At 36.1% G+C, this 15,017-nt stretch overlaps 1 protein-coding gene across 3 annotated transcripts in view; it reads left to right on the top strand.

Moving 5' to 3' along the window:
- Nucleotides 1-15,017, top strand: part of ATP6V1A (ATPase H+ transporting V1 subunit A) — a 64,887-nt gene that overhangs the window by 8,247 nt on the left and 41,623 nt on the right. Inside the window, exon 2 of one of the 3 annotated variants that reach the window (XM_030329872.2) lies at nt 9,062-9,113. The exons of 1 other annotated variant lie outside the window; for it this stretch is intronic. The gene's annotated coding sequence lies outside the window, so the exon portion shown is untranslated. Of the gene's footprint in view, nt 1-9,061; nt 9,114-10,057; nt 10,145-15,017 lie in introns of those variants that run through there. One more of the 3 variants, XM_030329874.1, reaches the window with a different exon arrangement.

Below are 15,017 nucleotides of genomic sequence, written 5' to 3'. Positions count from 1 at the left end.
TATTGTTGTATAAATCATGGCACAGGCATATCATGGAATATTTTTGCAGTAATTAAAAAATGGGAGTTAAATCTATACTGATGAGTTGAAAGGATCTCCATCATGTATCTTAAGTAACAAAGGCAAAGTTAGAGAAATGTATATAATGAGATCCCATTTTTATAGAACAGTTGAAAAACACTTTGAGTTTTGTATATGCTTGTACAGTTGTTAACATTGGAGGGAGGAAATAAGCAAAAGAAAAAAGAAGGAAAGGAAAAACGGTATCCACAATAACATATGTATGTAAAACTACCTGTTTGTGTGTCTACAAGATGAATTGCAGGAACGGATAGTCACCAGAATGTTTAGCAGCCATCTCAGAGTGGTTGGATGGGCATTTCAGGTGATTTTTACTTTTTTCCTTACAGTTTCCTATATTATGTGTTTTTATTTTTACAACAAATATGTAGTGTTTGTTATTAGAAAAAAAACTATTAACATTTTATTTTTTTAATGTTTTTATTTATTTTTGAGACAGAGACAGAGCAAAAGCTGGGGAGGAGCAGAGAGAGAGAGGGAGACACAGAATCTGAAGCAGGCTTCAGGCTCTGAGCTGTCAGCACCGAGCCCAATGTGGGGCTCAAACTCGTGAACCACGAGATCACGACCTGAGCTGAAGTTGGACAGTTAACTTACTGAGCCACCCAGGCGCCCCAAAACTATTAACATTTTAAAAAATAAAAGTTCTGATAGGTCAAAGAAGGAATCAATAAGGGGGGAATACCACTTGACCAGAAATGGCAAATGTCTGAAATATTTTTTGCCTTAATTAGTGTGATGTCTGAGATGAAAGTGTGTTATTTATCCTGATAACACCATAAATTCTCCTTAATTTTGTATATGTGATAACCATTGGGTATCCAGTAGGAAATTGTCATTAAAAATGTGTAGGAAAATCATAGGCATTAACAGATCGGGTTGCAAATAAACATTTTGTTTTAGTTAATAAAAACAAAACAAAACAAAACCCTAGGTACAAGAGTAATTCTCCTTAGGAAAGCTTCAAATAAGAATGTCTTTTTTCTTTTCTTTTTCTTTTTTTTTTTTTTTTTAAAGTAAGCTTCACTGTCCTTGTGGGGCTTGAACTCATGACCCTGAGATCAAGAGTCACATGCTCTACCCACTGAGCCAGCCAGGCACCCCTCAAATAAGAATGTCTTTAAAGAGGCAAAATTAAAAGTATTTACAATTATTTAATACTTTATTTCAGTCCTTTTAAGAGGCTGAACTTAAACCATTCAGGCTGTGATAGAACATGGCAGCTGCTTTAGAGTTGGATTCCTTGCATGTATAAAGCATCTGTATTTGTTTCTTAGGTTGATACTTTTTGTTTTCCTCTTTTTGTTACCAATATTATTAACTTGATTGTATATATGTTCTTTATTGCAAACTGTACAAATTCTTTTTGAAAAGAATTGGGATATATGTAAATAAAAAGTAATTTTCAAGTAGTATTGAGAGGCAATATAGCAAGGAGGTTAAGGACCTAAGTACTGAAGACAGACTGGGTCACATCCTGGCTCTGCTGCTTCCAATCAGTGTGACTTTGGGGAAGTTACTTTTATCTTTCTGCATTTTTCTCAGCTTTAAAATAAAGAAAATAAGAGTATTTACTTCATTAAGTGTTGTGAAGATCAAAGTAATATAAGAAAAGTGATTAGGCCTATTGGCACATAGTAAGATTTATATAAATATTTGTCATTATTATTTAGTTACTGTACTCTGTACTCTTTGCTCAGTTAAGTATATACAGTGTAGTTTTATTACTTGGCTTAATTGTTTTGGCACTCACTGAATCATCCAACAATATTTTTAATCAAGTTGAATGGATAGTACACATACAAATGAGTAAAAATTATGTATTTATATATATGTGTGTTTTCTCCTTTTCTCCTAGTCCTTATTCTTTTCTTACATGTATTTGTTCACGAATACATATTATTCTGGACCTTACGTGTTTTATTTAACAGGGGTATCTTGGGGATCTTTCCACATTCATTCAGGTAGACCTGCATCATTCTTTTAAATTGTACTAATGTGTCGTCATCATCATCTGTAACATTTATTGAGAGCTTATTACTGATCCAGGCACTTAACATTTGAGTTATATTAATTCATAGAAACCTCACAACAACCTTATGTGATGGTTGTTACATTTCCCCCATTTAACAAATGAAGCAAATTAGGGATGGGGTAGTTAAATGCCCAACAGTGTCACACAGCTCGTAAGTAATAGGACTCAGGATTTTAACCCAGGGAGTGTCTTTCCAGAGATTCTATCTTGATACTACTGAGTATTATAGCCTCTTATCCTACCACAAGTTATGTAGTCTCTATTTTAGTGGACATTTCCAATTTTTGGTTGTAAGAAACAGTGCTATAATAAATATTTTGTTAATAGAATACTTTGTACACATAATTTCTAGAAATGGAAGAGCTGGGTCAAAGGGTATGTACATTTCAAGTTTTGGTGTGTATGGCCAAATTACTCTCCAATTTAGCAATGCACAGAAGTTCACATTTGTCTTCGGTATTGTGCTGAAATCTGCCAAATCATTTAGCTTGAGTCTTTGGGAAGCTGAATAGCTAAAGGCCTTTACATTTAGCATCCCTGAATTATGAGTGATCTACCATCTTGTGATAGCATAGGTAACCTATCATGTGTAATCAATGTAACAATGTCAATATGAGAACAAGGTATGACCTTTGGACTTCCTGTTACTTTCAAATAATGGTAAGTATTCTGGATATAAATTGAAATGCTGTTTATGTGATTTATACATTGAAATGCTATAAATTGTAGTTTGAATGCATATCATTGAAAGAGCAAAATGCTGCAATCATCAATGTACATTATTAAAAGTAAAATGCTATGATAATAATTATGGAAGTGCTTTCAAATAGTTAAATAGGGAATCAGATTGCCAATTATTAAGACCATTGAGAGTGTGATAGTTAAATGTACAAATAATTATATATTTTCTTGTGAAAAATGGGTTTTCAGTAATCTGCAAGTCCTAGTCTTAGGTTTTGCAGAATTAGGCAGTGGGGGGCTTTAGTCAACAGTTACATCATCCGCAGATTTTTTTTAAAATTTTTTTAATGTTTATTTATTTTAGAGCAAGAGAGACAGAGCATGAGTGGGGGAAAGGCAGAGAGAGAATCCAAAGCAGGCTCCAGCCTCTAAGCTGTCAGCACAGAGCCCAATGTGGGGCTCAAACCCATGAACGATGAGATCATGACCTGAGCCAAAGTTGGATGCTTAACCAACTGAGCCACCCAGGCACGCCCATGAATTGTTTTAAACACAATATACGTCTGCTCAATGTTCTGTATTTCATTTGTTTCAAGAAAGGGAAAAAATTATTATTAATTCAAAAAGCAGGCTGACTGACCCAAATTCTTTAATGTGATCCAAAGACACTTAAAATTTTGAGAGAGAGAACGTGCGAGTGAGTGGGGGAAGCGCAGAGAGAGGGAGAGACAGAATCCCAAGCAGGCTCCACACTGTCAGCAGAGCCCTATACAGAGCTCAAACCCACAAACTGTGAGATCATGACCTGAGCCGAAATCGAGGGTTGGACACTTAACCAACTGAGACATCCAGGTGCCCCTTTAAGTATTTTTTTTTTAAGATTGTATTTTTTTAAAGTAATTTCTACACCCAAGATGGGGCTCAAACTTAACAACCCCAAGATCAGAATCACATGTTCTACCAACTGAGCCAGCCAGTTGCCCCCATAAGCTTTCATTTCTTACGGGTAAATACCGTGTAGAATGACTGGATCATGTGTGTGCGTATGTTTAACTTTTTAAGAAACTGCCAAATTTTTTCCCAGAGTGGTTGTATCATTTTGCATTACAGCAGTATATGATAGTTCTAGTTCTGTGTCTTTACCAACATTTCCTATGGTAAGTCTTTTTTAATTTCAGCCATTCTATTATGTATAGAGTGCCATTTTGTTGTCGTTTTAATTTGTCTTTCTAATGATGTTAGGCATCTTTCATGTAGTTATTTACCATCCATATATTTTTTTTGATGAAGTATATGTTCAAACCCTTTGCCCATCTTTTAATTGTGCTCTTTAAGTCCAGTTTTGGGGAGTTTTAAGATACATTCTAGATAGGTCCTTTATTAGATTTATGCTTTGCAAATATTTTTGCGCAATATGGAACTTGGCTTTTTGTTCTAACAATGTTATGAAGAACAAAAAAGTTTTTAATGTCCATGAATTACAGTTTATCAATTTGTTCTCTAATGGATTGTGTTTTCAGTATTGTATGTAATGAATCTACCTAGTCCAAGAACACAAACAAGGTTTTACATTTAGGTCTACCATCCGTTTTTAGCTTATTTTTTTAATAAGGTACAAGGTATGGCTTGAAGTACATTTTTTTAATGTTTATTTTATTTTTAAGATAGTGAGTGGGGAGGGGCAGAAAGAGAAGGTGACAGAGAATCCCAAGCAGACCCCACAGTCAGCAAAGAGCCTGATGTGGGGCTCGAACCCACGAACAGTGAGATCGTGACCTGAGCAGAAATCGAGTCTGACGCTTAACTGACTGGGCCACCCAGGTGTCCCTTGAAGTACCTGTTTTTTGCATTTGCATAGAGGCTTAATCTACTACCACTTATTAAAAAAACTATACTTTCTCCACTGATTTGCCTTTGTATTTTTGTCAAAAGTCAGTTGTCCATTTACGTCTGTGTTATATAGCCTTTTTGAGCTGATAAATGTTTATAGAATTTTAATAATACCAGACAGAACAGTGGAGATTTTATTTGTTCTTTGTAAAATGATTTGGTGTTCTAGCATTCATAATATTAAGTAAAATAACTGCTAACAGTATAACATTTTTAACTTATAGCATAAGTTTTTATATTAGAAGGTCATTCTTTGATGATGATATCTTGTTTCAGCTTTGGCCTCAGCTAAATACTGTTTTTTTAGATCTTGGCCATTGGGCATTATGCCAGAATGTGTATTTAGTGCACTTCAAAGGAGTTATATCAGTTTTCACTCAGTGAATGAGCTTGCCTATTTCCCATACACCTTTTGCCAGTATTATCACTGAGCAATGTTTAGTAATTACCTACTATGTGTCAGGATGCTTTACTTTGCAGTTAGGGGTACTCAACGAACAAAGCAGGTGTGGTCCCTGTTTCCCTGGTATTTACAGACTGGCAGTGGAGACAGATATTGAACAGCTCTGTTCACAGATTTTTAATTATACTGGTAGCAAGTATGACAAAGGAGCGATATTGAAGGCTGTGAGCACATACCAGGAAGTTAATTCCTTAGCAAACTATGCTTTTGAAAATCTCTGTAATTAAATCCTTCTCTTCCCACAGACAATTTAGTTAAATAACTGGTTGTTATTAATCATGGAATACTAGGCAAGCCACTAGAAATGCAGATTTCTTACCCTCTGAATTGGAAATGTCTGTGAACTTCTGACTAAAGTCATATCTTTAAATCCATGTTGAAAATGTTTTCCACCTATACTAGGCAGCATTCTTCTCCACTTCTGTGCACACTTTATCCTCTGGGTCATATTTTCATTATAGAGATTTTGTGAATTCCTGAGTTGAAGGTGAACCTGTTTATGGTGATGCTTTTTATAAATACTGGGTTAATGTGCCTTTGCACAGTTTGTGAACCTTCTATCCCTTCTATTCAAATCCATGAAATAAATGACAAGATGGATCCATCTGAATACATAAACATCATTTTATGACACAAATGTAATAGCATTTTCATTGCAACACTGTTGGTGCTGACTCTTGTATGTACATTGTTCTTAAATAGATGTATTGTTTTTAGTTGGCCAGTTTGGCTGTTGGTGATATGTTTTCTTGGCAAAGCAATCCAGAAAATGTCTCATTAATTAACATTTAGAAGAGTGATATGGTAATTGTAGGCAGTTGTCAAGAGAATTTTCTAAGTATTTTGAGCAGTAGTTTTTTTTTAAGTGGTTGCAAACTTCCTAGGTTGACTACTTTTGAAGGGGACAATTCTCTTGCATGACTGCTGACATTTTTTTTTAATTGGTAAAGTCACTTCATCTGCAGTTTGTGTGAGACAACCTATCCAAAATGCTCAGAGACAATGAAGGTTAAGGATCCTCTTGGAAGAGAATTTGCTAAGGACAGTCCTTGATACTGTGAACTTGGACATGCAGACTGTTTAGCACAAGAAATTTAATTATCATGATTAAATACATTAGGGGTTGGGGGAAGACTGTAGGATTTCAGATAAACTAATGCTTCATTTTTGTTGTTAGATTTTAAAGATAGTTCCAGTTTTTCACTTTCGCAGCATTAAATACATATGGAAATAAATACTTACCCATGTGTCAAATGTATTCCCAGAAGTTCAGTTTATAATCAAAGGGTTTGAACATTTTTAAGGACCTTGTTGCAGTTGCCAAATTGCTTCCCATATTTTTTAGAAAATAATGAACCCAAAGTGGCCTTTGTTTGATGGTTGTAGGTCATTCTTTTTTTTTCTTTTTTAATTTGAGAGAGAGAGAGAGAGAGCGAGCATGTGCATGGGGAAGGGGCAGAGACAGAGAGAGAGAGAGAATCCCAAGCAAGCTCCACACTCAGCATGGAGCCCGAGGCAGGGCTCAGTCCCACAACCCTGGGATCATGACTTGAGCCGAAATCAAGAGTCGAATGTTCAACCAACTGAGCTGCCCAGGCACCCTGGTTATAGGTCATCCTTATGACCGTTAATCAATTCACCATCTCATTCTTTATCTACTTTTTATTTATTCATGGAGTGTAGCCCTGTAATAATTTGATATTTTGTTGCTTTAAATCTGCACTGATCTAAAATATTAGTAATAATTTTTAATTGTGCATGTATTGGGGCACCTGGGTGGCTCAGTCGCTTAAGCGTCCAACATTGGCTCAGGTCATGATCTTGCCCTGCGTCACGCTCTGTGTTGACAGCTCAGAGCCTAGAGCCTGCTTCGGATTCTGTGTCTCCCTCTCTCTCTGCGCTTCCCCTGCTCACACTCTGTCTCTCTCTCAAAATAAATAAGGATTAAAAAAATTTAATTGTGCATAAATTGAGTCAACAAGACAGTATGAAGGTCTCTTGAAATATGTAGCAACTCAAAGGCTATCATTTTATCGGTTTAGAAATCTGTTTTTCTGTTTTTTAGTCTTTATTCTAGTGAGGGTTGGCAAGTCTGACCTATCTAAATATTATTACACTGTATTTAGTTCTAATACCATATATGATTGTTTCTAGGAAATACTTTCTCCCCCCCACATTTTAGCAACTGAAATTAATGTCTGTCCTGCAGTTTCTGCAGTGTAATAAAAGAGTGTGTTACAATTGATGGTATCTTAGATGGAATACGGTATTACTTCTAGGTATAGGAGTGTATGTGTGTGAGAATTGCTCTTAGGTGACATCACCATAAAGAGTATCCTTATGGACTTTTAGTTGGTTGCCTTACCTTGGCTTCCTCTAATCAATAACTTAAAATCAATAAAAGTGTACTGGCAAAGTGTAAAAAATAAAAATAGCAAAAAATGGGAAGCCATCTAGGTACCCAATAAGGAGAATTATTAGGTAAGCTATGGTATCCATTTAATAAAATACACAGTTTAAGACGATACTTGTAAATAACAGTATATGAAAATGTATTACAGTATTGATTACAGTTTTTATCAAAAATTGTTTATGAGGAGATAAGTCAGTAATATTTAAGTGATGAGACTTTCCCTTGGATACTTTAAAAATTGCAAGCATACTGCTTTTGAAAATAAATTTTAAAGAAAAGTATAAGTATTAAAGGCTTTTTTTTCTTTACTGTTTATATCATTTGGCTCTCTTCTTGGCTGTTTACATCTTAGGTAAGTTAGGATATAAATTAAGGGACTTTCTTCTTGGACTCATTTCTTCTTAACCTAAAATTAAGAAAATGTTCTAAAAATTCACAAAAAGTCAAATGGGATGTTAATATTAGCCTCACTAGAGCTTTGTACCTCCAGTTTAAGAAATAAGAAAAATAAGATGGAATTTCTCACTCAGGTACTGGTTAGGTAGCTTCATTGTTCCAAATTTATGAGTCTATTAACCAGCAAGTTTCTACTACTATTCCCTGCTTTTAACAGTAGCAAAATTGAGTCTGTTTTTGTTAATATTCTTACTTGCTTCAAAGATGCTTATTTTCCTCTGAGATATGCCCATTTACTTTGCAGTTCATTAATATTTACTTTTTTTTCCTGCTGTTATAACCAGTTAGGTTTGTGTTGTGAAGCTAGGTGTTAATAAAATACGGCATTATGCACTGTTCTTTAAAAATTAATTTTTTAGGAGATGGATATTTTAGGAGCAGTCAATTCTTGGTTGTTCTACTACTTACTCTTTAACTTTTGAATGATCTGTCATCTTTTTTTCATCTCTTTTCTTTTGCAGGAATATTAACCTTTGTAATTCTAACATAGACTCAGTTACTAATGGAAAATAGACACCCGTGGTTTTAAAAAGAGAGGTAATAGGAGTGCCTGGGCAGCTCAGTCGGTTGGGCATCTGGCTATTGATTTCTGCTCAGGTCATGATCTCATGGTTTGTGGGTTCGAGCCCCACATTGCGCTCTGCATTAACAGTGTGGAGGCTGCTTGGGATTCTCTCTCCCTCTCTCTCTGCCCCTCCCCTACTTGCATGCGCTCTCTCTCAAAAATAAATAAACATTTTAAAAAATAATAAAAAGAGAGGTAATGAAGATTAAAACTGTTGGTAATATAAGGTCTTTTGAATTATTTGTTATGAAATGCCTACTTGTTAAAATCGGACTAAATCTGTGCTTCACTGATTTATAGCACTGTTGTCTTCAGTGGGTTGTTTGAGTCTCAAAACCTATTTCCTAAGCAAACAATACCATCATCATAGGACTGTTGCTAAGTGTTAAATGAGATGTGCCCATTTTTTAACATAATGCCTGGAGTGTAATATGTGCTTAATGAATAGTAGTTGATATTATCTGTTTTTAATTTCAGACATTTTATCAAGTTACTGCTGTGCAAGGCACTTTGATGTTTGGAGGGAAGGGTAAGAAAATGATAAATATGCTCCTTGAAGGCAGGAATACTCAAATATGTTCATGTTATGGCTTACCATTTATCATAGGCTTCTAGCCTATAAATTCATACCATACAACTTATACAGTAAATACAGTATTTTGTGTTTTTAAAAAAAATTTTTAAGTTTATTTGGGAGAGAGAGAGTGCACATGCATGCACGAATTAGAGTGGGGGGAGGGGGTGCAGAGAGAGAGGGAGAAAGAGAGTCCCAAGCAGGTTTCATGCTGTCAGTACAGAGCCCGATGCGTGACTCCATCTCACAAACTTGTGAGATCACAACCTGAGCCGAAATCAAGAGTTGGTGCTTAACTGATGAGCCACTCAGGCACCCCCAGTATTTTGGGGTTGTTTTGGCTAAAACTTTGAACTATCACAGTCAATATAGTACAGTTTTACTTATTAAAAATTTGAAGTGAAAGGAATCTAATTGTTTATTTCTAGAAATCCTATAAAAATTGTTCATGGACAGGCCTGTCAACAAACCAAAAGCGTAGCTGATACAGTTTGAATTCTGTTTTCCACTGAAGTGTCTACCCTAGCTTTTATCTTTACTATTCCTTTTCAGAAATGCCTTTAGTTTGATAAATGGAGAGAGGCATGTGTGCATGTCCTCCAAAAGTTTCATTCCAATAGAAATAAATTTTTCCTGATTCCATTAGTCCAGTTTGCCACCAGTAATTTTTTTGTACTTCTCTACTCTTTGGTTCCCACTTTTGTCTGCACATTTCCTCATTGTCCATCTCAGTAATTTTTGTAAACTATGTGAGTAATGACCTTATGTTTGCCTTTATTTTTAACCCTTGGTCTATTCATTGTTCTTTTTTTAAATAGCAATACGAAATATGTGTAACACATGAAAATATTTATTCTTAAAACTCTTTCTTCTAATGTTGATTAATTTAGTAGACCAGTAAAAGCAACAAAGACCCAGATGCAAGGTGGCCTGTCTTCTTAGGTTGGCTCCCTACAAGGTCCCAAGTTTGCTCATGTCCCATGCAGGTGAGCACATCTCAAGCAAAAAATGTTTCTCATGACCTGTATCTTTTAAAGAGCAAAGAAATCATTTCCACAAGCTTTTCAACAGACTTGGCCTTACCTCTTATTAGAGAAAACATCATTACACACTCATTTCCAACCAGTCATTCGCAAAGGAACTGGAATTACTTTCATGGGCTTATCAAAATTTGAACCAATTTCGGGTTTTATTGGCAAGATACAAATGGAAATCTAGTTATGCATAGTCATCTGCTGCATAAGACTTTCTAATGAGGATACTAGATGGGTTGATTAAGTAGAATGAGTAGGAAAGTGTTTCACAAAATGATTTAACACTGTACTCTAGAAATATAAAGTAATGTTATTAGCTTATTACTATTATGCTATTGTGATATTAATGTTATTAGCTTATTACTGTTACTTTGTTATGACTTATTCTGTAACTTTTTGACCAAGCATAAGACTATCAACCTGATTTATTTTGCCTTTCTCTAAGAAGGTAAACTGTGTACAAAATTAAGTAGTATGTGTCTCAGGATTTTATGTGTAAATAACATTGTCATGAAACCTTGGTATTTAGCCCTTACATAACACTTCATACTTGCCCCCACTAGCCCCCAGTATTTCTGGAATGATGAAATTACCAGGTATAGTGCTTCAGTCAGTAGCAATTTAGAGAGAGAACTTTATAAAATGGAAGAAACAGAAGTGACCCTCTAGTGTTGTGATTTGCTACTGCAGTGTTCTGCAGTGTGGAGGAGAGACTTATGACTCATTAGATCAGATGGTTGCCTGTGCTAACTTTCTGGATTTTTTCCCTTCTATAGCAGGGTTTTGTTTTGTTTTTAATTTTTTTACAGATATGGGTAGAAAACCCTACAATTTGTGACTATAGGAATCTTAGTTGTAAATTGCATTTACTTTTTATCCTTAAAGTAGGAATCGAGAAAGTAAAGGCAAGGTTTTTTTTTGTAATCGTTGAGTTGATTTCTCTGAGTGCAACCATGTATACCACATTGTTTTAATAAAAGCAGTTGTTTTTAAGGTAGATATCGTGCTTTGTTTTTTTTTTAATGTTTATTTTTGCGGGGGAGAGAGAGAGAACATGCTTCTACCAGCAAGGAAGGGGCAGAGAGAGGGAGACAGAAGAACTGAAGCAGGCTCTGTGCTGACAGCAGAGAGCCTGATGTGGGGGCCTGAACTCACAAATGGTGAGATCATGACCTGAGTTGAAGTCTGACACATAACTGAGCCACCCAGGTGCCCCTATGCTTTTATTTTTTAAATGATGGAAAGCAGCAAGAATAGCTGTATTTTGTGATAGGAAGGAGTTATTAAATAGCGTATAAAACAATGTAGCATGAAATCGTATCCTGTTATTTTGGACATTATGGAGATTTGGGATAAGATTAACTTTCAGTGTAACGTAACTTGCGATGTAATTTGCTTATTTCAAGTTAAAATGGTGTCTTTTTAAAATGTTTATTTATTTTTGAGAGAGAAAGAGTGTAAGCGGGGAAGGGGCAGAGAGAGAGGAAGACACAGAATCTGAAACAGACTTCAGGCTCTGAGCTGTCAGCACAGAGTCTGACATGGGGCTTGAACTCACAAACCACGAGATCATGACCTGAGCCAAAGTCGGATGCTTAACCAACTGGGCCATCCACGTGCCCCTAAAATGTTGTCTTAAACATCTTTAAAAGCCTATACTTTTTCACATAGAGGCATAAGCATTAAATAATGAAACAGATTTTAATGTGGGGTATTTTTTTTAACTTATTTACTTAAATTCTTCAGATTCTATGTCTTCCTTTCTCTCTGCCCCTCCCCTACTTGCACTCTGTCTCTCTCAAAAAAAAAAAAAAAAAAAAACCTTAAAAAAATTAACTTATTTACTTAAATTCAAGTTAGTTTTCATACAGTGTAGTATTGGTTTCAGGAGTAGAACCCAGTTATTCATCGGTTGCATATAACACCTAGTGCTCATTCCAACAAGTGCCCTCCTGAGTGTCCATCACCCATTTAACCCATCCCCTCACCCAACATTCCTCCAGCAGTCCTCAATCTTTTGTTCTCTGTATTTAACAGTCTTTTATGGTTTGCCTTTCTCTCTGATTTTATTTTATTTTCCCTTCCCTTCTCCTATGTTCATCTGTTGTGTTTCTTAAATTCCACATATGAATGAAATCGTATGATATTTGTCTTTCTCTGACTGTCTTATTTAGCTTAGTATAATACACTCTAGTTCCATCCATGTTGTTACAAATGGCAAGATTTCATTCTTCTTGATCATAGTATTCTATTGTGTATGTATATATATATGTGTGTGTGTATATGTGTATATATATATGTATATATGTATACACATATGTATACACACACACACACACACACACACCACATCTTATTCATCCATTCATCAGTTGATGGTCATTTGGGCTCTTTCCATAATTTGGCTATTGTTGATAGTGCTGCTATAAACATTGGGATGAATGTGAATGTGCTGCTTTGAATCAGCATTTTTGTATCCTTTGGATAAATACCTAGTAGTGCAGTTGCTGGGTCGTAGGATAGTTCTGTTTTTAATTTTTTTCAGGAATCTCTGTACTCTTTTCCAGAGTGGCTGCACCAGTTTGCATTCCCACCAGCAGTGCAAAAGAGTTCCCCTTTCTCCATATCCTCACCAACATCTGTTGTTTCCTGAGTTACTGATTTTAGCCATTCTGACAATGGTGAGGTGGTATCTCACCGTGGTTTTGATTTGTATTTCCCTGATGATGAGTGATGTTGATCATCTTTTCATGTGTCTGTTAGCTATCTGGATGTCTTTGGAAAAGTGTCTTTTCAGGTCCTCTACCCATTTATTCACTGATTATTTGTTTTTTGGGTGTTGAGTTTGGTTAAGTTCTTTATGGATTTTGGATACTAACCCTTTATCTGATATATCATTTGCAAATATCTTTTCCCATTCCATCAGTTGCCTTTTAGTTTTATTGGTAGTTTCCTTTGCTGTGCAGAGGTTTTTATCTTGATGAGGTCCAAATAGTTCATTTTTGCTTTTATTTCCCTTGCCTCTGGAGACATGTCTAATAAGAAGCTGGCTGTGGCCAAAGTCAGAGAGATTGCAGCCTGTTTTCTCCTGTAGGATTTTGATGGTTTCCTGTCTCACATTAGGTCTTTCAACCATTTTGAGTTTATTTTTGTGTACGGTGTAAGAAAGTGGTCCAGTTTCATCCTTCTGCATATCACCGTCTAGTTTTCCCAACACCATTTGCTGAAGAGACTGTCTTTTTTCCATTGGATACTGGGGTATTTTTATTTTCACTGTTTTCATAAGTAACAATGAAGGGTGATTAATGGGTGCAAAGTAGTATGTTATGAATATGATTATCAAACTGCTATATTAGCAGCCCTGTTCAGTGATTAAGTGAATATAATATGTCTATCTAATGAATAATTTTTATTTTATTTGTGGGAAGGAAGCAATTTCCTATTTATCTTATAAAATAAATATTGTATACGATGGAGTGCAAAACTTGTTTGGAATAAGAGAATGTACAAGAGCATACAAAGAAATTTCCCTGCTTACAGTAGACTTCTATAACATCCTGTTCTCTGTCAGGACTGGGAAGAGCTTGGTGGGTATTTATTCACTCTTTACTTGTTTTTCTCTTCTTGAGGTGCTTTGGTGAAAAAATTTTAAATTTTTTTTTTTTCAACGTTTATTTATTTTTGGGACAGAGAGAGACAGAGCATGAACGGGGGAGGGGCAGAGAGAGAGGGAGACACAGAATCTGAAACAGGCTCCAGGCTCTGAGCCATCAGCCCAGAGCCTGACGCGGGGCTCGAACTCACGGACCGCAAGATCGTGACCTGGCTGAAGTCGGACGCTTAACCGACTGCGCCACCCAGGCGCCCCTAAAAAATTTTAGAAGTACAATGGGAACCCTTATCTCACTGCTGTGGGAATTGAAAATTCAATTTTCAGAAGAGCCCATTTCCTTGGACCAGTCCTTGGAAGTTTCTCAAAGTGTTTAAATGTTAAGAAGTCGGAGCCAAAAACTTCTGGACATGGAGAACATATTTTCCAACTCTATCAGAAAATAGTTCTTTAGAAGTTAAATAAACTCTTAATTGGGACTTCTTTTCCTCTAACTACTGTTGATGGGCTCTATCTAAGTTTCTGTTGAAGGACAAAAAGCAAGTTCCTTGTAGAAACTAAGGCTTTGGTTGTAAGGGGACCTGACCTCTGTGTCAGTAGCTTGACTTAGCCCAAACATTACCCTAAGTGCTCTGCTTTCTAAAGCCACTTTTGTATCACTCTTCCCTTTTCACAGAATAACTAGTTACAAGATAACTAAGAAAACAGGCCAGAGATCTTTGTGGTTCAAGTGTGAGTCTAAGTTTCAGTTATCCAGGGAGTAATTATTTACTTTATTCAATACGTGAGCATTTTGGGTTCTCTGGAATCAGATGCCTAGAAAGTCTATTGTATAAATAAGATCTTTGTTAGGGATCCACACATGTGAAAGGAAGGAGACAGACTCCAAGTTGGGAAGGGAAGAAGTTGAAATGCAATTGAAGCCTAGAAAAGCCTTAGCCGACTCTGTAGGGAAATCTGGAGTGAGTGTTACTTATAAGAGTATCCCACATCTGGGTTGACATGGCTGGGTCTTTATACCTCCGTTTTGCTCAGTCACCAGGTACAGGTTGCCCTGTGAAGGGTGTGAACGTGGGCAAGGCAGCTCTGTGACTGAGGCAGACCCTGAAGGGTTGACTGGTGGCTGTTGGCTGTCCACTGATGACATTCCACTGTCCTTTCTTAAAGGAGGGTCTAGATGCTGCATCTCTGAGTCTAATTTTTTTATAAATGCTT

The sequence above is a fragment of the Lynx canadensis genome, chromosome C2 (assembly GCF_007474595.2).
Source record: "Lynx canadensis isolate LIC74 chromosome C2, mLynCan4.pri.v2, whole genome shotgun sequence".
In the NCBI taxonomy this organism is placed as follows: domain Eukaryota; kingdom Metazoa; phylum Chordata; class Mammalia; order Carnivora; family Felidae; genus Lynx; species Lynx canadensis.
The sequence above is the reverse complement of the archived record's forward strand: the minus strand, read 5'-3'. Positions and strand labels throughout refer to the sequence as shown.